Below are 24,306 nucleotides of genomic sequence, written 5' to 3'. Positions count from 1 at the left end.
AATGCAAGACTTTAAGTTTTTGGCTAATGTTGATGAAGTTTCCCGCTCTATTAGAACCTGCAAACCACAGATAAGAAACTGGCCAGGTGGGTGACCCTGGGAAGGAGGCTCCTATGCTTAAGTCAGTATTTTGATAAAATAAAAGGGTCATTCGGCAAAGCCCAGAGGGTTCTGAGTGTAATAATCTCTGATGACTATGAGCCACAAAATAATAGAATCCGATACATAAACTTAAAATTTAAATGCGTTGAAATTTTATGACCAATTAGTAAGGCACATACCTATTGGTATTTTCAGTCGAAACAAATGTAGAGGGTTGAAAGCATCATTTGACTAATTTCTAATATTCTCCTCTTCAAGTGTCCAGCTAATGTTGATGAAGTTTCCCACTTAATTAGAACCTATAAACCACAGATAAGAAACTGGCTCGGAGGGTGACCCCAGGAAGAAGTCTCCGATGCCTAAGTCAGAATTCTGATAAAAATAGAAGTGTGAGTAGATAGAGTTCTGAGTGTTCTAAGTGTCTTACCCTAAAAATCAGTTTAAGTCTTCTTTATATAATGGTTGGTGGCTCTACTTATTGGTTGGTTGTTTGCTGTATTTGTCGATGTGAACTCGTGAGCTTTTGATTGAGCGATCACCATTTGAGCTGGGTTGGTAGATCTCATATATGACAAGTACAATCAATAACTTGAAAGGATGGTAATTATATAAAAAGTACTCATAATTACTTAGAAGTAGTGCAAATTATATGGCAAGTAATCTATGTAACTCAGGAAGGTCTAGCGATAATACTTATAAGGAGGTTGTAGGATTTCTATTAGTTTACATCTTGATATGAAATAGTTGAGTCAGGGACAGTTTAGAACAAACATGTTCTTCGAATTACCTTTCAGATGGACCAATATAAGAAATAAGTAAGAGAGTGGTAAGTATAGACAGAATATTGTAACATAGGAATTGGGCTCCTAGCATAATAGAACAAATTTTCTTACCCTTAATCGAGTGAAGTACATACCGTACACTTAAAGTCTACCAATGATGTTATAATACCTTAAACTGGAAGCAACTGACCCTAGTGTTATAGCCCAGTTGGCATAAGAAGGTAGGCAACTCTGCCATGGATCCTTATGCACAGTAGTGGGAGAGAGGGAATTTGGCAAATTCATAGGTTAAGGAAGGAGCATAAAAATAGCCAAAAATAAGTGGAACTAGTCCTTTAATGGGTGGATTAAAGAACCCAAAGGTTAGGACATCTAGTGGTATAAGAATGCATAAACTAGCAAGATACCCAACTGCCAACTAACCAATCGGTTCGACAGGCAGAATGTAGGAAAAATTAAAATTTTTTATTGGGACCCACATGCCAACACCCACAAGCATCGCACTTACCCAACATGTAGAGGTCATCAGGCTGACCAAATCCAAATTAATAAGTCAATATTTGGTGGGGCTTATTAAAGGTAATTAAATTTTATATAATTTATGTTTTTAAAGTAGTTTTTAGAATTAAATTTTAGATCTAATTTTGTAGTTAGATTTGTTCAGCCAAATAATCCTTAAGGACCCTTAGGGCTGAACCTTGAAAGACCAAAACCGCCTCTGTTATTCCATTCTTCTACTGTATACTATGGTGGAACAGTAAGAAGAAGAAGAAAAAGGAGAGGGTGGTGGACTGGGATTGTTCCACATAGACTGCAACTGCTGCTCTCATTGCTACTGCTGCACCTTTATCTGCTATTGCTGGTTGTTGGACTGCAACGGCTACCCATAATGCTACTGGTTCTTCAAAACAGGCCCTAACGACCTTTAGGGCTGAACCTTATAAGTTCAAAACTGCCTCTGTTGTTCCATTATTTTGCTGTATACTATGGTGGAACAGTAAGAAGATGAAGAAGAAGAAGAAGAAGAAGAAGAAGAAGAAGAAGAAGAAGAAGAAGAAGAAGAAGAAGAAGAAGAAAGAGAGGGGGGTTGTTAAACGTGGATTGTAGTTGCAACCCCTATTGCAATTGGTGCTGCTGGTTGTTGGACTGTAGCTGCTGCCCCTATTGCTACTGCCGCACCTTCATCTGCTACTGTTGGTTGTTGTTGGTGCAAGCAAAGGCTAAATGATGAAGCCTCTTGCTGCTGCATTAGGTTGCTACTAATACAAGCTATAAGGAAGGAAATTATTGTACAAGAAGGTAGCAAAGTTCAGTCCCGAAATTCAGATGTTGCTAGGACTGAAATTGCTACAAACTAAAGCTGATTCAAGCTTGGAAGATTGCTACTACCAGGCTGTACATAGAGCTGATGCTACTCATAGCTAGGTTGGGCTGTTAGAATCTTCTTTTTTCTGTACGAATACTCAATAAGATAAAATTCTTCCACCCTATATGCTGTACAGCAGTTTCATTAAGTAAGAATAAAAACCGGTTAAGGTTTCAAGCATGCAGCCACCCAAAATTTGCAAATAAAAGAATTAGGTTACATAAAGTAGAAAGAAGCATACTCGGTTAGGAATTCAGTAAATTTGGAACTAAAATTTAGTCCCCATATACGTATTTTGTACTAAGTGGAAGAATTCCTAAATTTAATAGGAGTTTAGGGTTTTAATTTAGCATTTACCCATCTCTGAGAACTCCAATTGGGTGGAATATTAGCATGCATGGTATAAATTAGTAATTAAAGTTGGGAGTAGTAAATCTAGTTAATTAGTATTGGGTATTATGCATGCCATGAGTTCTTACCTAATTTTGTTTAAGAAATCATATAAGAATGCTCCAATTCGAAACTGTCATTTTTTTCGCTCTCTACTTGAGCTGGATTGGAGTTGGAGTGTGGCTCATCCATACTTTTTATAATAGTTCAGGTCCAATTAAATCAGTATGGGAGGTGGGAAATTTCTGATTACAGAATTATAAGGTTTAAGTATATAAATTGGGAAGAAATATGAAAGTTTGTTAAGGCAGAAGTGACATTTAGCAAATTTTCGTTGTTCTTATCTATGAGTGTTCGGCTAATGTTTCTGAAATTTCCCGCTCAATAGAACCTGCAAACCATAGATAAAAAACTGGCCTGGAGGGTGACCCTGGGAAGAAGGCTCCAATGCCTAAGTCAGTATTCTGATAAAAATGGAAGGGACAGTAGGCAGAGCTCTGAGTGTTCTGAGTGTCGTACCATAAAATAAGTTTAAATCTACTTTATATCGTGGACTGTGTCTCTTCCCATTGGATGGCTGGTTGCTATCCTTGCCGAAGTGGACTCGTGAGCTTTTTATCGAGCGAACACCATTCTAGCTGAGGTGGTAGATCTCATATATGATAAGTACATTCAATAACTTAAAAGAGCAACAAATTATATGAAAAGTACTCTCAGTAACTTAAAATTCATGCAAATTATATGAAAAGTAATCCCAATAACTTAAGAAGGTCTAACAATAATACTTATAAGAACATTGCAAGATTTGTGTCCAACCTGATCCCAACCAATTTGCACATCGTCCGGCAGCTAATTTTCCTTTCCATATGTATATATGCCCTAACCACTTGTTAATAGTAATTTTACGTCGGCCCCTTTCTCTTCTGGAACCCTCTATTTGAGTTTGGTCATTTTTCTAAACTGAGGATTACATAGGTCTCCACGGAATATGACCATACCACCTTAAATGGCTGTCACGGTGCTTGTCTTGAGTCGGTGTGACTCCCACATACTTTCTCATGCAATCATTCCTTAATTTATCCCTCCTCATCTTGCCATATATCGCACATAAAATCACCATCTCTGCTACACCCAGAGATGAGGATCCCATGTAACATCCTTATCTCTGGGTGTAGCAGAGATGAGAATGTTATGAGGGATATGTGCAAGGCCAGAAGGGATAAGTAACGAATGTATGAATCAGTATTAAAAAAAAAATACTTTATTGTGCATTCAAATTATGGAAAAATTAATAAGCATTCTCTCTGTGATGCCCTTTTGTATTAGGTGACGTACTGGTTCACAGTAATTATAGGCTCCATTTGTTTCTTTTAAAATTTTTCTATAGATTGTAAGTTATCATTAAGAAAATTACAGTTATTAGGAAAGTTCAACCATATAATAAGTTTCGGTATCAGTTCGCTACTTTTGACTCCGAAGAGTAAAATTTTGCTCGAAAACTTTAATATTTGTGAATTTTGGTTAAACTAATCTCATATCGACCAATTGCTTGTAAGTATATAATCCCTGGCAACTAAAACTGACAATAAAAATGAAGCCGATACGTAAATTTAATTTTAAATGTGTTTAAATTATATTAGCAATCGGTAAGAGACATATCTGTTGGGATTTTAAAGTGCTCATCTTCAAGCGTTCGGCAAATGTTGATGAAGTTTCCCACTCATTTAGAACCTACAAACCACAGATAAGAAATTGGCCCGGAGGGTGAACCCCTGGAAGAAGGCTCCGATGCCTAAGTTAGTATTCTGACAAAAATGGAAGGGTGAGTAGGTGGAGCTCAAAGTGTTTTGAGTGTTACGACCCCTGATGACTATGAGCCACTAAACAATAGAAGCCAATATATAAACTCAAATTTAAATACGTTGAAATTGTAAGAGCCATTGGTAAGAGACATACCTGTTGGGATTTTCAGTCGAGACAAATGTGGAGGGCTGAAAGCGTCGTTCGACTAATTTTAAAGTGCAAGTCTTATAGTGTTTAAAAAATATTGATGAAGTTCTCACTCAGTTAGAACTTGTAAACCACAAATTAGAAACAGACCCGGAGGGTGACCCTAGGAATATGGCTTCGATGCCTCAGTCAATTTTCTGACAAAAATAAAAGTGTGAGTAGGCAAAGCTCATAGTGATCTGAGTGTTATGATCCCTGACGACTATGAGCCACAAAACAATAGATGCCGATATATAAACTCAAATTTAGATGTATTGAAATTTTATGAGCAATTGGTAGGAGACATCCCTATTGGGATTTTTAGTCGAGACAGATGTAGAGGACTGAAAGCATCATTCGAATAATTTTTAAAGTGCAAGACTTTAATTTTTTGGCTAATGTTGATGAAGTCTTCTGCTCTATTAGAACCTGTAAACCATAGATAAGAAACTAGCCAGGTGGGTGACCCCGGGAAGGAGGCTTCGATGCTTAAGTCAGTATTCTGATAAAAATAGAAGGGTCAGTCAGCAAAGTTCAGAGTGTTCTGAGTGTAATGATATTTAACGACTTTGAGCCATAAAACAATATAATCCAATACATAAACTTAAAATTTAAATACTTTGAAATTGTATGAGCAATCAGTAAGAGACATACCGATTGGGTTTTCAGCGAAAACTGATGTGGAGGAGTGACCGTGTCGTTTGGCTAATTTCAAAAGTGCTCATCTTTGAGTGTTCGGCTAATGTTAATGAAGTTTCCCACTCAGTAAGAAGCTGTAAACCATAGATAAGAAACTAGCCTAGGGTGACCCCGAGAAGAAGGCTCCGATGCCTAAGTCAATATTCTGACAAAAATTAAAGGGCGAGTAGCTAGAGCTCAGAGTGTTCTGAGTGTTATGATGCTTAACGACTATGAGCCACAAAATAATTGAAGTCGATATATAAACTTAAATTTAAATGCATTGAAATTTTATTAGCAATTGGTGGGAGACATACCTGTTGAGATTTTCAGTCGAGATAGATGTAGAGGGCTGAAAGCATCAATCGGCTAATTTTTAAAGAGCAAGACTTTAAGTTTTTGGCTAATGTTGATAAAGTTTCCAGCTCTATTAGAACCTGCAAACCACAGATAAGAAACTGGCCAGGTGGGTGGCCCCATGAAGGAGGCTCCGATGCTTAAGTCAGTATTCTGATAAAAATAGGAGGGTCAGTAGGCAAAGCTCAGAGGGTTCTGAGTGTAATGATCTCTGACGACTATGAGCCACAAAATAATAGAATCCGATACAGAAACTTAAAATTTAAATGCGTTGAAATTTTACGACCAATTAGTAAGGCACATACCTATTAGTATTTTCAGTCAAAACAAATGTAGAGGGCTGAAAGCATCATTTGACTAATTTCTAATATTCTCGTCTTCGAGTGTCCAGCTAATGTTGATGAAGTTTCCTGCTTAATTAGAACCTGTAAACCACAGATAAGAAACTGGATCAGAGGGTGACCCCAGGAAGAAGTCTCCAATGCCTAAGTCAGTATTCTGATAAAAATAGAAGGGTGAGTAGAAAGAGTTCTGAGTGTTCTAAGTGTCTTACCCTAAAAATCAATTTAAGTCTTCTTTATATAGTAGTTGGTGGCTCTCCTTATTGGTTGACTGTTTGCTATCTTTGCCGATGTGAACTAGTGAGCTTTTGATTGAGCGATCACCATTTGAGCTGTGTTGGCATATCTCATATATGACAAGTACTCATAATTTTTTACAAGTTAGTATTCTGACAAAAATTGAAGGGTGAGTAGATAGAGCTCAGAGTGTTCTGCGTGTTATAATCCCTGACGACTATAGGCCACAAAAAATAGAAGTCGATAAATAAATTCAAATTTAAATGCATTGAAATTTTGTAAGCAATTGGTAGGAGACATACCTGTTGAGATTTTCAGTCGAGACAGATATAGAGGGCTGAAAGCATCATTCGGCTAATTTTTAAAGTGCAAGACTTTAATTTTTTGGCTAATGTTGATGAAGCTTCCCACTCTATTAGAACCTGCAAACCACAGATAAGAAACTGGCTAGGTGGGTGACCCCGGGAAGGAGGCTCCTATGCTTAAGTCAGTATTCTGATAAAATAAAAGGGTCATTCGGCAAAGCCCAGAGGGTTCTGAGTGTAATGATCTCTGACGACTATGAGCCACAAAATAATAGAATCTGATACATAAACTTAAAATTTAAATGCGTTGAAATTTTACGACCAATTACTATGGCACATACCTATTGGTATTTTCAGTCGAAACAAATGTAGAGGGCTGAAAGCATTATTTGACTAATTTCTAATATTCTCATCTTCGAGTGTCCAGCTAATGTTGATGAAGTTTCCCGCTTAATTAGAACCTATAAACCACAGATAAGAAACTGGCTCGGAGGGTGACCGCAGGAAGAAGTCTCCGATGCCTAAGTCAGTATTCTGATAAAAATAGAAGTGTGAGTAGATAGAGTTCTGAGTGTTCTAAGTGTCTTACCTTAAAAATCAGTTTAAGTCTTCTTTATATAGTGGTTGGTGGCTCTCCTTATTGGTTGACTGTTTACTATCTTTGCCGATGTGAACTCATGAGCTTTTGATTGAGCGATCACCATTTGAGCTGTGTTGGCAGATCTCATATATGATAAGTACTCATAATTTTTTACAAGTTAGTATTTTGACAAAAATTGAAGGGTGAGTAGACAGAGCTCAGAGTGTTCTGAGTGTTATGGTCCCTGACGACTATAAGCCACGAAAAAATAGAAGCCGATATATAAACTCAAATTTAAATGCATTAAAATTTTATTAGTAATTGGTAGGAGACATACCTGTTGAGATTTTCAGTTGAGACAGATGTAGAGGGCTGAAAGCATCATCCGGCTAATTTTTAAAGTCCAATACTTTAAATTTTTGGCTAATGTTGATGAAGTTTCCCGTTCAATTAGAACCTGTAAACCACATATAAGAAACTGGCCAGGTGGGTGACACCGGGAAGGAGGCTCCGATGCTTAAGTCAGTATTCTGATAAAAAAGAAGGGTCAGTCGGCAAAGCTCAGAGTGTTCTGAGTGTAATAATTTCAGACGACTATGAGCCACAAAACATTATAAGCCGATACATAAACTTAAAATTTAAATACTTTGAAATTGTATGAGCAATCAGTAAGAGACAAGCCTGTTGGGTTTTTAGCCAAAACAGATGTGGAGGACTGACCGTGTCGTTCGGCTAATTTCCAAAGACTCATCTTTGAGTGTTCGGCTAATGTTAAAGAAGTTTCCCACTCAGTAAGAACCTGTAAACCATAGATAAGAAACTAGCCCAGGGTGACCCCAAGAAGAAGGCTCCGATGCCTAAGTCAGTATTCTAACAAAAATTGAAGGGTGAGTAGGCAGAGCTAAGAGTATTCTGAGTGTTATGATCCTTGACGACAATGGGCCAAAAAATAATAGAAGCCGTTATATAAACTCAAATTTAAATGCATTGAAATTTTATGAGCAATTGGTAGGAGACATACCTGTTCGGATTTTCAGTCGAGATAGCTGTGGAGTGTTGAAAGCATCATTTGGCTAATTTTTAAAGTACAAGTATTTATGTTTTTGGCTAATGTTGATGACGTTGCCCGCTCAGTTAGATCCTACAAACCACAGATAAGAAACTGGCCCAGTGGGTGACCAAAGGAAGGAGGCTCTGATGCTTATGTCAGTATTCTGATAAAAATAGAAGGGTCAGTCGGCAAAGCTCAGAGTGTTCTGAGTGTAATGATCTCTGACGACTATGAGCCACAAAATAATAGAAGCCGATACATAAAATTAAAATTTAAATGCGTTAAAATTTTATGAGTAATTGGTAAGGGACATACCTATTGGTAATTTCAGCCAAAACAGATGTGGAGGTCTAGAAGCATCATTTGACTAATTTCCAATGTTCTCGTCTTTGAGTGTTCAGCTAATGTTGATGAAGTTTCCCGCTTAGTTAGAACCTGTTAACCACAGATAAGACACAGGTCGAAGGGTGACCCCAGGAAGAAGTCACCGATGCCTAAGTCAGTATTCTGATAAAAATAGAAGTGTGAGTAGATATAGTTCTGAGTGTTCTAAGTGTCTTACCTTAAAAATCAGTTTAAGACTTCTTCATATAGTGGTTGGTGGCTCTCTTTATTGGTTGACTGTTTACTATCTTTGCCGATGTGAACTCATAAGCTTTTGATTGAGCGATCACCATTTGAGCTTTTTTGGCAGATCTCATATATGACAAGTACCTATAATTTTTTACACGTTAGTATTCTGACAAAAATTGAATGGTGAGTAGATAGAGCTCAGAGTGTTCTGAGTGTTATGATCCCTGACGACGATGAGCCACGAAAAAATAGAAGCCGATATATAAACTCAAATTTAAATGCATTGAAATTTTATATGCAATTGGTAGGAGACATACCTGTTGAGATTTTCAGTCGAGACAGAAGTAGAGGGTTGAAAGCATCATTCGGATAATTTTTAAAGTGCAAGACTTTAAGTTTTTGGCTAATGTTGATGAAGTTTCCCACTCTATTAGAACCTGTAAACCACAGATAAGAAACTGGCCAGGAGGGTGACCCTGTGAAGGAGGCTCCGATGCTTAAGTCAGTATTCTGATAAAATAGAAGGGTCAGTCGGAAAAGCTCAGAGTGTTCTGAGTGCAATGATCTCTGACGAATATGAGCCACAAAATAATAGAATCCGATATAAAAACTTAAAATTTAAATGCATTAAACATTTATGAGTAATTGGTAAGGGACATACCTATTGGTATTTTTAGCCAAAACAGATATGGAGGGCTGAAAGCATCATTTGACTAATTTCAAATGTTCTCGTCTTCGAGTGTTCGGCTAATGTTGGTGAAGTTTCCCGCTTAAATAGAACCTGTAAACCACATATAAGACACTGGCCGAAGGGTGACCCAAGGAAGAAGTCTCCGATGCCTAAGTCAGTATTCTGATAAAAATAGTAGGGTGAGTAGATAGAGTTCTGAGTGTTCTAAGTGTCTTACCTTAAAAATCAATTTAAGTCTTCTTTATATAGTAGTTGGTGGCTCTCCTTATTGGTTGACTGTTTGCTATCTTTGCCGATGTGAAATCATGAGCTTTTGATTGAGCGATCAACATTTGAGCTGTGTTGGCAGATGTCATATATGACAAGTACTCATAATTTTTTACAAGTTAGTATTCTGAAAAAAATTGAAGGGTGAGTAGGCAGAGCTCAGAGTGTTCTGAGTTTTATGATCCCTGACGACTATGAGCCACAAAACAATAGAAGCCGATATATAAACTCAAATTCAAATCCATTGAAATTTTATTAATAATTGGTAGGAGACATACCTGTTGAGATTTTCAATCGAGACAGATGTAGAGGGCTGAAAACATCATTCGGCTAATTTTTAAAGTGCAAGGCTTTAAGTTTTTGGCTAATGTTGATGAATTTCCCGCTCTATTAGAACCTATAAACCACATATAAGAAACTGGCCAGGTTGGTGACCCCGGGAAGGAGTCTCCGATGCTTAAGTCAGTATTCTGATAAAAAAGAAGGGTCAGTCGGCAAAGCCTAGAGTGTTCTAAGTGTAATAATCTCAGACGACTATGAGCCACAAAACAATATAAGCCGATACATAGACTTAAAATTTAAATACTTTGAACTTGTATGAGCAATTAGTAAGAGACATGCCTGTTGGTTTTTCAGCCAAAACAGATGTGGACGACTGACCGTGTCGTTTGGCTAATTTCTAATGGACTCATGTTTGAGTTTTCGGCTAGTGTTAAAGAAGTTTCCCACTCCGTAAGAACCTGTAAACCATAGATAAGAAACTAGCCCAGGGTGACCCCGAGAAGAAGGCTCCGATGCCTAAGTCAGTATTCTAACAAAAATTGAAGGGAGAGTAGGCAGAGCTAAGAGTGTTCTGAGTGCTATGATCCGTGACGACAATGGGCCACAAAACAATAGAAGCCATTATATAAACTCAAATTTAAATGCATTAAAATTTTATGAGCAATTGGTAGGAGATATACCTGTTCAGATTTTCAGTCGAGATAGATGTGGAGGGCTGAAAGCATCATTTGACTAATTTCCAATGTTCTCGTCTTCGAGTGTTCAACTAATGTTGATGAAGTTTCCCGCTTAGTTAGAACCTGTAAACCACAGATAAGAAACAGGCTCGGAGGGTGACCCCAGGAAGAAGTCTCCTATGCCTAAGTTAGTATTCTGATAAAAATAGAAGGGTGAGTAGACAGAGTTCTGAGTGTTCTAAGTGTCTTACCCTAAAAATCAATTTAAGTCTTCTTTATATAGTGGTTGGGGGCTCTCCTTATTGGTTGACTGTTTGCTATCTTTGCCGATGTGAACTCGTGAGCATTTGATTGAGCGATCACTTTTTGAGCTGTGTCGGCAGATCTCATACATGACAAGTACTCATAATTTTTTACAAGTCAGTATTCTCACAAAAATTGAAGGGTGAGCAGGTAGAGCTCAGAGTGTTCTGAGTGTTATGATCCCTGACGACTATGAGCCACAAAACAGTAGAAGCCGATATATAAACTCAAATTTAAATGCATTAAAATTTTATTAGCAATTGGTAGGAGACATGCCTGTTTAGATTTTCAGTCGAGACGGATGTAGAGGGCTGAAAGCATCATTCGGCTAATTTTTAAAGTGCTAGACTTTAAGTTTTTGGCTAATGTTGATGAAGTTTCCAGCTCTATTAGAACCTGCAAACCACAGATAAGAAACTGGCCAGGTGGGTGACCCCGGGAAGCAGGCTCCTGTGCTTAAGTCAGTATTCTGATAAAATAAAAGGGTCAGTCGGCAAAGCTCAGAGTGTTCTGAGTGTAATGATCACTGACGACTATGAGCCACAAAATAATAGAAGCCTATACATAAACTTAAAATTTAAATGCGTTAAAATTTTATGAGTAATTGGTAAGGGACATACCTATTGGTATTTTCATCCAAAACAGATGTGGAGGGCTGAAAGCATCATTTGACTAATTTCAAATGTTCTCGTCTTCAAGTGTTCGGCTAACGTTGATGAAGTTTCCCACTTAGTTAGAACCTGTAAACCACAGAAAAGACACTGGCCGGAGGATGACCCCAGGAAGAAGTCTCCGATGCCTAAGTCAGTATTCTGATAAAAATAGAAGTGTGAGTAGATAGAGTTCTGAGTGTTCTAAGTGTCTTACCTTAAAAATTAGTTTAAGTCTTCTTTATATAGTGGTTGGTGGCTCTCCTTATTAGTTGACTGTTTACTATCTTTTCCGATGGGAACTCATAAGCTTTTGATTGAGCGATCACCATTTGAGCTATGTTGGTAGATCTTATATATGACAAGTACTCATAATTTTTTACAAGTTAGTATTCTGACAAAAATTGAAGGGTGAGTAGGCAGAGCTCAGAGTGTTCTAAGTGTTATGATCCCTGACGATTATGAGCCACAAAACAATAGAAGCCGATATATAAACTCAAGTTTCAATGCATTGAAGTTTTATTAGTAATTGGTAGGAGATGCACTTAAAGTCTACCAATGATGTTGTAATACCTTAAACTGGAAGCAACTGACCCTAGTGTTATAGCCTAGTTGGCATAAGAAGGTAGGCAACTCTGCCATGGATCCTTATGTACAGTAGTGGGAGAGAGGGAATTTGTAAAATTCATGGGTTAAGGAAGTAGCATAAAAATAGCCAAAAATAAGTGGAACCAGCCCCTTAATGGGTGGATTCAAGGACCCAAAGGTTAAGACAACTAGTGGTATAAGAATACATAAACTAGCAAGATACCCAACTGCCAACTAACCAGTCGGTTTGACCGGCAGAATGTAGGAAAAATTAAAATTTTTTATTGGGACGCACATGCCAACACCCACAGGTATCGCACTTACCCAACATGTAGAGGTCATCATGCTGACCAAATCCAAATTAATAAGTCAATATTTGGTGGGGCTTATTAAAGGTAATTAAATTTTATATAATTTATCTTTTAAAAGTAGTTTTTAGAATTAACTTTTAGATCTAATTTTGTAGCTGGATTTGTTCAGCCAAATAAGCCTTAAGGACCCTTAGGGCTTAACCTTGAAAGACTAAGGTGGTGGACTGGGATTGTTGCACATAGACTGCAACTGCTGCCCCTATTGCTACTGCTGCACCTTTATCTGCTACTGCAGGTTGTTGGACTGCAACGGCTACCCATATTGCTACTGGTTCTTCAAAACGGGCCCTAACGACCCTTAGGGCTGAACCTTATAAGCTCAAAACTGCCTCTGTTGTTCCATTATTCTACTGTATACTATTGTGGAACAGTAAGAAGATGAAGAAGAAGAAGAAGAAGAAGAAGAAGAAGGAGAGGGGGGCTGTTAAACGTGGATTATAGTTGCTGCCCCTATTGCAATTGGTGCTGCTGGTTGTTGGACTGTAGCTGCTGCCCCTATTGCTACTGCCGCACCATCAACTACTGCTGCTGGTTGTTGTTGGTGCAAGCAAAGGCTAAATGATAAAGCCTCTTGCTGTTGCATAAGGTTGCTACTGATACAAGCTATAAGGAAGGAAATTATTGCACAAGAAGGTAGCAAAGCTGCAGTCCCGAAGTTGAGATGTTGCTAGGACTGAAATTGCTACAAACTAAAGCTGATTCAAGCTTGGAAGATTGCTAATACCTGGCTGTACATAGAGCTGATGCTACTCACAGCTAGAATGGGCTGTTAGAACCTTCTTGTTGCTGTACTCATACTCAATAAGATAAAATTCTGCCACCCTATATGCTGTACAGCAGTTTCATTAAGTAAGAATAAAAACTGGTTAAGGTTTCAAGCATGCAACCACCCAAAATTTGCAAATAAAAGAATTAGGTTACATAAAGTAGAAAGAAGCATACTTGGTTAGGAATTCAGTAAATTTGGAACTAAAATTTAGTCCCCATATACGTATTTTGTACTAAGTGGAAGAATTCCTAAATTTAATAGGAGTTTAGGGTTTTAATTTAGCATTTACCCATCTCTGAGAACTCCAATTGGGTGGAATATTAGAATGCATGGTATAAATTAGTAATTAAAGTTGGGAGTAGTAAACTTAGTTAATTAGTATTGGGTATTATGCATGCCATGAGTTCTTACCTAATTTTGTTTAAGAAATCATATAAGAATGCTCCAATTCGACACTGTTATTATATTCGCTCCCTACTTGAGCTGGATTGGAGTTGGAGTGTGGCTCATCCATACTTTTTATAATAGTTCAGGTCCAATTAAATCAGTATGGGAGGTGGGAAATTTCTGATTACAGAATTATAAGGTTTAAGTATACAAATTGGGAAGAAATTTGAAAGTTTGTTAAGGCAGAATTTTAACTCAGGAAATTGGTGATTTTGAGGGCTTTAAAATGACCCTAGGGACAAGGAGATACCTAGAAGTGACATTTAGCAAATTTTTGTAGTTCTTATCTATGAGTGTTCGGATAATGTTTCTGAAATTTCCCGCTCATTAGAACCTGCAAGCCATAGATAAAAAACTGGCCTGGAGGGTGACCATGGGAAGAAGGCTCCAATGCCTAAGTCAGTATTCTAATATAAATGGAAGGGACAGTAGGCAGAGCTCTGAGTGTTCTGAGTGTCGTACCATAAAATAAGTTTAATTCTTCTTTATATCGTGGACTGTGTCTCTTCCCATTGGATGGCCGGTTGCTATCCTTGCTGAAGTGGACTCGTGAGCTTTTGATCAAGCGAACACCATTCTAGCTGAGGTGGTAGATCTCATATATGATAAGTACATTCAATAACTTAAAAGAGCAACAAATTATATGAAAAGTACTCTCAGTAACTTAAAATTCATGCAAATTATATGAAAAGTAATCCCAATAACTTAAGAAGGTCTAACAATAATACTTATAAGAACATTGCAAGATTTGTGTCCAACCTGATCCCAACCAATTTGCACATCGTCCGGCAGCTAATTTTCCTTTCCATATGTATATATGCCCTAACGACTTGTTAATAGTTATTTTACGTCGGCCCCTTTCTCTTCTGGAACCCTCTATTTGAGTTTGGTCATTTTTCTAAACTGAGGATTACATAGGTCTCCACGGAATATGACCATACCACCTTAAATGGCTGTCACGGTGCTTGTCTTGAGTCGGTGTGACTCCCACATACTTTCTCATGCAATCATTCCTTAATTTATCCCTCCTCATCTTGCCATATATCGCACATAAAATCACCATCTCTGCTACACCCAGAGATGAGGATCCCATGTAACATCCTTATCTTTGGGTGTAGCAGAGATGAGAATGTTATGAGGGATATGTGCAAGGCCAGAAGGGATAAGTAACGAATGTATGAATCAGTATTAAAAAAAAAATACTTTATTATGCATTCAAATTATGGAAAAATTAATAAGCATTCTCTCTGTGATGCCCTTTTGTATTAGGTGACGTACTGGTTCACAGTAATTATAGGCTCCATTTGTTTCTTTTAAAATTTTTCTATAGATTGTAAGTTATCATTAAGAAAATTACAGTTATTAGGAAAGTTCAACCATATAATGAGTTTCGGTATCAGTTCGCCACTTTGGACACCGAAGAGTAAAATTTTGCTCAAAAACTTTAATATTTGTGAATTTTGGTTAAACTAATCTCATATTGACCAATTGCTTGTAAGTATATAATCCCTGGAGACTAAAACTGACAATAAAAATGAAGCCGATACGTAAATTTAATTTTAAATGTGTTTAAATTATATTAGCAATCGGTAAGAGACATATCTGTTGGGATTTTTAGGCAAGACAGATGTGGAGAGATGAAGACATTATTCGGCTAATTTTTAAAGTGCTCATCTTCAACTGTTCGGCTAATGTTGATGAAGTTTCCCGCTCATTTAGAACCTACAAACCACAGATAAGAAATTGGCCCGGAGGGTGAACCCCTGAAAGAAGGCTCTGATGCCTAAGTTAGTATTCTGACAAAAATGGAAGGGTGAGTAGGTGGAGCTCAAAGTGTTTTGAGTGTTATGACCCCTGATGACTATGAGCCACTAAACAATAGAAGCCGATATATAAACTCAAATTTAAATACGTTGAAATTGCATGAGCCATTGGTAAGAGACATACCTGTTGAGATTTTCAGTCGAGACAAGTATGGAGTGCTGAAAGCGTCGTTCGGCTAATTTTAAAGTGCAAGTCTTAGAGTAATTAAAAAATATTGATGAAGTTCTCACTCAGTTAGAACTTACAAACCACAAATTAGAAACAGACCCCGAGGGTGACCCTGGGAATATGGCTTCGATGCCTCAGTCAATTTTCTGACAAAAATAGAAGTGTGAGTAGGCAAAGCTCATAGTGTTCTGAGTGTTATGATCCCTGACGACTATGAGCCACAAAACAATAGATGCGATATATAAACTCAAATTTAGATGTATTGAAATTTTATGAGCAATTGGTAGGAGATATACCTATTGGGATTTTTAGTCGAGACAGATATAGAGGGCTGAAAGCATCATTCGGCTAATTTTTAAAGTGCAAGACTTTAATTTTTTGGCTAATGTTGATGAAGTCTCCTGCTCTATTAGAACCTGCAAACCACAGATAAGAAACTGGCCAGGTGGGTGACCCCGGGAAGGAGGCTTCGATGCTTAAGTCAGTATTCAGATAAAAAAAGAAGGGTCAGTCAGCAAAGCTCAGAGTGTTCTGAGTGTAATGATCTTTAACGACTTTGAGCCATAAAACAATATAAGCCGATACATAAACTTAAAATTTAAATACTTTGAAATTATATGAGCAATCAGTAAGAGACATACCGATTGGGTTTTCAGCGAAAACAGATGTGGAGGACTGACCGTGTAGTTCGGCTAATTTCAAAAGTGCTCATCTTTGAGTGTTCGGCTAATGTTAATGAAGTTTCCCACTCAGTAAGAACTTGTAAACCATAGATAAGAAACTAGCCCGGGGTGACCCCGAGAAGAAGGCTCCAATGCCTAAGTCAATATTCAAACAAAAATTGAAGGGAGAGTAGCTAGAGCTCAGAGTGTTCTGAATGTTATGATGCCTAACGACTATGAGCCACAAAACAATTGAAGCCGATATATAAACTTAAATTTAAATGCATTAAAATCTTATTAGCAATTGGTAGGAGACATACCTATTGAGATTTTCAGTCGGGATAGATGTAGAGGGTTGAAAGCATCATTCGGCTAATTTTGAAAGAGCAAGACTTTAAGTTTTTGGCTAATGTTGATGAAGTTTCTAGCTCTATTAGAACCTGCAAACCATAGATAAGAAACTGGCCAGGTGGGTGACCTCGGGAAGGAGGCTCCTATGCTTCAGTCAGTATTCTAACAAAATAGAAGGTCAGCCAGAAAAGCTCAGAGTGTTCTGAGTGTAATGACCTCTGACGACTATGAGCCACAAAATAATAGAAGCTGATACATAAACTTAAAATTTAAATGCGTTAAAATTTTACAACCAATTAGTAAGGCACATACCTATTGGTATTTTCAGCCAAAACAGATGTGGAGGGCTGAAAGCATCATTTGACTAAAATTCAATGTTCTCATCTTTGAGTGTTCGGCTAATGTTCATGAAGTTTCCCGCTTAGTTAGAACCTGTAAACCACATATAAGACATTGGCCGGAGGGTGACGCAAGGATGAAGTCTCCGATGCCTAAGTCAGTATTCTGATAAAAATAAAAGGGTGAGTAGATAGAGTTCTGAGTGTTCTAAGTGTCTTACCTTAAAAATCAGTTTAAGTCTTCTTTATATAGTGGTTGGTGGCTCTCCTTATTGGTTGACTGTTTACTATCCTTGCCGATGTGAACTCATGAGCTTTTGACTGAGCGATCACCATTTAAGCTGTGTTGGCAGATGTCATATATGACAAGTACTCATAATTTTTTATAAGTTAGTATTATGACAAAAATTGAAGGGTGAGTAGGCAGAGCTCAGAGTGTTCTGAGTGTTATGATCCCTGACGACTATGAGCCACAAAACAATAGAAGCCGATATATAAACTCAAATTTAAATGCATTGAAATTTTATTAGTAATTGGTAGGAGACATACCTGTTGAGATTTTCAGTTGAGACAGATGTAGAGGGCTGAAAGCATCATCCGACTAATTTTTAAAGTGCAAGACTTTAAGTTTTTGGCTAATATTGATGAAGATTCCCGTTATATTAGAACCTGTGAACCACATATAAGAAACTGGCCAGGTGGGTGACCCCGGGAAGGAGGCTCCGATGCTTTAGTCAATATTCTGATAAAAAAGAAGGGTCAGTCGGCAAAGCTCAGAGTGTTCTGAGTGTAATAATCTCAGACGACTATGAGCCACAAAACATTATAAGCCGATACATAAACTTAAAATTTAAATACTTTGAAATTATATGAGCAATCAGTAAAAGACATACCGGTTGGGTTTTCAGCCAAAACAGATGTGGAGGACTGACCGTGTCATTCGGCGAATTTCCAAAAGAATCATCTTTAAGTGTTCGGCCAATGTTAAAGAAGTTTCCCACTCCGTAAGAACCTGTAAACCATAGATAAGAAACTAGCCCAGGGTGACCCCGAGAAGAAGGCTCCGATGCCTATGTCAGTATTCTAACAAAAATTGAAGGGTGGGTAGGCAGAGCTAAGAGTGTTCTGAGTGTTATGATCCCTGACGACAATGGGCCACAAAACAATAGAAGCCGTTATATAAACTCAAATTTAAATGCATTAAAATTTTATGAGCAATTGGTAGGAGACATACCTATTCGGATTTTCAGTCGAGATAGATGTGGAGGGTTGAAAGCATCATTTGGATAATTTTTAAAGTGCAAGTCTTTATGTTTTTGGCTAATGTTGATGACGTTTCCCGCTCAGTTAGATCCTGCAAACCACAGATAAGAAACTGGCCCAGTGGGTGACCCCGGGAAGGAGGCTCTGATGCTTATGTCAGTATTCTGAAAAAAATAGAAGGGTTATTCAGTAAAGCTCAGAGTGTTCTGAGTGTAATGATCTCTGACGAATGAGCCACAAAATATCAGAAGACGATAGATAAACTTAAAATTTAAATGCATTAAAATTTTATGAGCAATTGGTAAGGGACATACCTAATGGTGTTTTCAGCTGAAACAGATGTGGAGGGTTGATAACATCATTTGACTAATTTCCAATGTTCTCATCTTCGAGTGTTCGGTCAACGTTGATGAAGTTTCCTACTTTGTTAGAACCTGTAAACCCCAGATTAGAAACTGGCTTGGAGGGCAACCCCAGGAAGAAGTCTCTGATTCCTAAGTCAGTATTCTGATAAAAATAGAAGGGTGAGTAGACAGAGTTCTGAGTGTTCTAAGTGTCTTACCCTAAAAATCAGTTTAAGTCTTCTTTATGTAGTGGTTGGTGGCTCTACTTATTGGTTGGCTGTTTGCTGTATTTGCCGATGTGAACTCGTGAGCTTTTGATTGAGCGATCACCATTTGAGCTGGGTTGGTAGATCTCTTATATGATAAGTACAGTCAATAACTTGAAAGGGCGGTAATTATATGAAAAGTACTCATAATTACTTAGAAGTAGTGCAAATTATATGACAAGTAATCTAAGTAACTTAGGAAGGTCTAGCAATAATACTTATAAGAAGGTTGTAGGATTTCTATTAGTTTACATCTTGATATGAAATAGTTGAGTCAGGGATAGTTTAGAACAAATATGTTCTTCAAATTACCTTTCGGATGGACCAATATAAGAAATAAGTAAGAGTGTGGTAAGTATAGACTGAATATTATAACATAGGAATTGGGCTCCTAGCATAATAGAACAAATTTTCTTACCCTTAGATGAGCGAAGTACATATCATACACTTAAAGTCTACCAATGATGTTGTAATACCTTAAACTGGATGCAACTGACCCTAGTGTTATAGCGTAGTTGGCATAAGAAGGTAGGCAACTCTGCCATAGATCCCTATGTACAGTAGTGGGAGAGGGAATTTGGAAAATTCATGGGTTAAGGAAGGAGCATAAAAATAGCCAAAAATAAGTGGAACCAGTCCTTTAATGGGTGGATTCAAGAACCCAAAGGTTAGGACAGCTAGTGGTATAAGAATGCATAAACTACCAAGATACCTTACTGCCAACTAACTAGTTGGTTCGACTGGCAGAAAGTAGGAAAAATTAAAATTTTTTATTGGGACCCACATGCCAACACCCACAGGAATCACACTTACCAAACAAGTAGAGGTCATCATGCTGACCAAATCCAAATTAATAAGTCTATATTTGGTGGGGCTTATTAAAGGTAATTAAATTTTATATAATTTATCTTTTAAAAGTAGTTTTTAGAATTAAATTTTAGATCTAATTTTGTAGCTGGATTTGTTCAGCCAAATAAGGCTTAAGGACCCTTAGGGTTAAACCTTGAAAGACCAAGGTGGTGGACTGGGATTGTTGCACATAGACTGCAACTGCTGCCCCTATTGCTACTGCTGCACCTTTATCTGCTCCTGCTGGTTTTTGGACTGCAACGGCTACCCGTATTGCTACTGGTTCTTCAAAATGGGCCCTAACGACCCTTAGGGCTGAACCTTATAAGCTCAAAATTCCCTCTGTTGTTCCATTATTCTGTTGTATACTACTGTGGAACAGTAAGAAGATGAAGAACAAGAAGAAGGAGAGGGGGGCTGTTAAACGTGGATTATAGTTGCTGCCCCTATTGCAATTGGTGCTGCTGGTTGTTGGACTGTAGCTGCTGCCCCTATTGCTACTGCCGCACCTTCATCTGCTGCTGCTGGTTGTTGTTGGTGCAAGCAAAGGCTAAATGATGAAGCCTCTTGCTGCTGCATAAGGTTGCTACTGATACAAGCTACAAGGAAGGAAATTATTGTACAGGAAGCTAGCAAAGCTGCAGTCCCAAAGTTGAGATGTTGCTAGGACTGAAATTGCTACAAACAAAAGCTGATTCAAGCTTGGAAGATTGCTACTCCCTGGATGTACATAGAGCTGATGCTACTCACAGCTAGATTGGGCTGTTACAACCTTCTTTTCTCTGTACTCATACTCAATAAGATAAAATTCTGCCACCCTATATGCTGTACAGCAGTTTCATTAAGTAAGAATAAAAACCGATTAAGGTTTCAAGCATGCAGCCACCCAAAATTTGCAAATAAAAGAATTAGGTTACATAAAGTAGAAAGAAGCATACTTGGTTAGGAATTCAGTAAATTTGGAACTAAAATTTAGTCCCCATATACGTATTTTGTACTAAGTGGAAGAATTCCTAAATTTAATAGGAGTTTAGGGTTTTAATTTAGCATTTACCCATCTCTGAGAACTCCAATTGGGTGGAATATTAGCATGCATGGTATAAATTAGTAATTAAAGTTGGGAGTAGTAAATTTAGTTAATTAGTATTGGGTATTATGCATGCCATGAGTTCTTACCTAATTTTGTTTAAGAAATCATATAAGAATGCTCCAATTCGACACTGTTATTATTTTCGCTCCCTACTTGAGCTGGATTGGAGTTGGAGTGTGGCTCATCCAAACTTTTTATAATAGTTCAGGTCCAATTAAATCAGTATAGGAGGTGGGAAATTTCTGATTACAGAATTATAAGGTTTAAGTATACAAATTGGGAAGAAATTTGAAAGTTTGTTAAGGCAGAATTTTAACTCAGGAAATTGGTGATTTTGAGGGCTTTAAAATGACCCTAGGGACAAGGAGATACCTAGAAGTGACATTTAGCAAATTTTCGTAGTTCTTATCTACGAGTGTTCGGCTAATGTTTCTGAAATTTCCCGCTCATTAGAACCTGCAAACCATAGATAAAAAACTGGCCTGGAGGGTGACCCTGGGAAGAAGGCTCCAATGCCTAAGTCAGTATTCAAATATAAATGGAAGGGACAGTAGGCAGAGCTCTGAGTGTTCTATGGGCCGTACCATAAAATAAGTTTAAATCTTCTTTATATCGTGGACTGTGTCTCTTCCCATTGGATGGCTGGTTGCTATCCTTGCCGAAGTGGACTCGTGAGCTTTTGATCGAGCGAACACCATTCTAGCTGAGGTGGTAGATCTCATATATGATAAGTACATTCAATAACTTAAAAGAGCAACAAATTATATGAAAAGTACTCTCAGTAACTTAAAATTCATGCAAATTATATGAAAAGTAATCCCAATAACTTAAGAAGGTCTAAAAATAATACTTATAAGAACATTGCAAGATTTGTGTCCAACCTGATCCCAACCAATTTACACATCGTCCAGCAGCTAATTTTCCTTTCCATATGTATATATGCCCTAACCACTTGTTAATAGTAATTTTACGTCGGCCCCTTTCTCTTCTGGAACCCTCTATTTGAGTTTGGTCATTTTTCTAAACTGAGGATTACATAGGTCTCCACGGAATATGACCATACCACCTTAAATGGCTGTCACGGTGCTTGTCTCGAGTCGGTGTGACCCCCACTTACTTTCTCATACAATCATTCCTTAATTTATCCCTCCTCGTCTTGCAATATATCGCACATAAAATCACCATCTCTGCTACACCCAGAGATGAGGATCCCATGTAACATCCTTATCTCTGGGTGTAGCAGAGATGAGAATGTTATGAGGGATATGTGCAAGGCCAGAAGTGATAAGTAACGAATGTATGAATCAGTATTAAAAAAAAAAATACTTTATTGTGCATTCAAATTATGGAAAAATTAATAAGCATTCTCTCTGTGATGCCCTTTTGTATTAGGTGACGTACTGGTTCACAATAATTATAGGCTCCATTTGTTTCTTTTAAAAATTTTCTATAGATTGTAAGTTATCATTAAGAAAATTACAGTTATTAGGAAAGTTCAACCATATAATGAGTTTCGGTATCAGTTCGCTACTTTGGACTCCGAAGAGTAAAATTTTACTCAAAAACTTTAATATTTGTGAATTTTGGTTAAACTAATCTCATATTGACCAATTGCTTGTAAGTATATAATCCCTGGCGACTAAAACTGACAATAAAAATGAAGCCGATACGTAAATTTAATTTTAAATGTGTTTAAATTATATTAGCAATCGGTAAGAGACATATCTGTTGTGATTTTTAGGCAAGACAGATGTGGAGAGATGAAGACATTATTCGGCTAATTTTTAAAGTGCTCATCTTCAACTGTTCGGCTAATGTTGATGAAGTTTCCCGCTCATTTAGAACCTACAAACCACAGATAAGAAATTGGCCCGGAGGGTGAACCCCTGAAAGAAGGCTCCGATGCCTAAGTTAGTATTCTGACAAAAATGGAAGGGTGAGTAGGTGGAGCTCAAAGTGTTTTGAGTGTTATGACCCCTGATGACTATGAGCCACTAAACAATAGAAGCCGATATATAAACTCAAATTTAAATACGTTGAAATTGCATGAGCAATTGGGAATAGATATACCTGTTGAGATTTTCAGTCGATACAAGTATGGAGGGCTGAAAGCGTCATTCGGCTAATTTTAAAGTGCAAGTCTTAGAGTGTTTAAAAAATATTGATGAAGTTCTCACTCAGTTAGAACTTGCAAACCACAAATTAGAAACAGACCCCGAGGGTGACCCTGGGAATATGGCTTCTATGCCTCAGTCAATTTTCTGACAAAAATAGAAGTGTGAGTAGGCAAAGCTCATAGTGTTCTGAGTGTTATGATCCCTGACGACTATGAGCCACAAAACAATAGATGCAAATATATAAACTCAAATTTAGATGTATTGAAATTTTATGAGCAATTGGTAGAAGACATGCCTATTGTGATTTTTAGTCGAGACAGATGTAGAGGGCTGAAAGCATCATTCGGCTAATTTTTAAAGTGTAAGACTTTAATTTTTTGGCTAATGTTGATGAAGTCTGCTGCTCTATTAGAACCTGCAAACCACAGAGAAGAAACTGGCCAGGTGGGTGACCCCGGGAAGGTGGCTTCGATGCTTAAGTCAGTATTCTGATAAAAACATAAGGGTCAGTCAGCAAAGCTCAGAGTGTTCTGAGTGTAATGATCTTTAACGACTTTGAGCCATAAAACAATATAAGCCGATACATAAACTTAAAATTTAAATACTTTGAAATTATATGAGCAATCAGTAAGAGACATATCGATTGGGTTTTCAGCGAAAACAAATGTGGAGGACTGACCGTGTAGTTCGGCTAATTTGAAAAGTGCTCATCTTTGAGTGTTCGGCTAATGTTAATGAAGTTTCCCACTCAGTAAGAACCTATAAACCATAGATAAGAAACTAGCCCAGGGTGACCCTGAGAAGAAGGGTCCGATGCCTAAGTTAGTATTCTGACAAAAATTAAAGGGTGAGTAGCTAGAGCTCAGAGTGTTCTGAGTGTTATGATGCCTAACGACTATGAGCCACAAAACAATTGAAGCCGATATATAAACTTAAATTTAAATGCATTAAAATTTTATTAGCAATTGGTAGGAGACATACCTGTTGAGATTTTCAGTCGAGATAGATGTAGAAGGCTGAAAGCATCATTCGGCTAATTTTGAAAGAGAAAGACTTTACGTTTTTGGCTAATGTTGATGAAGTTTCCAGCTCTATTAGAACCTGCAAACCACAGATAAGAAACTGGCCAGGTGGGTGACCCCATGAAGGAGGCTCCGATGCTTAAGTCAGTATTTTGATAAAAATACAAGGGTCAATAAGCAAAGCTCAGAGGGTTCTGAGTGTAATGATCTCTGACG

Source organism: Macadamia integrifolia, unplaced genomic scaffold, assembly GCF_013358625.1.
Source record: "Macadamia integrifolia cultivar HAES 741 unplaced genomic scaffold, SCU_Mint_v3 scaffold1465, whole genome shotgun sequence".
NCBI lineage: Eukaryota > Viridiplantae > Streptophyta > Magnoliopsida > Proteales > Proteaceae > Macadamia > Macadamia integrifolia.
The sequence above is the reverse complement of the archived record's forward strand: the minus strand, read 5'-3'. Positions refer to the sequence as shown.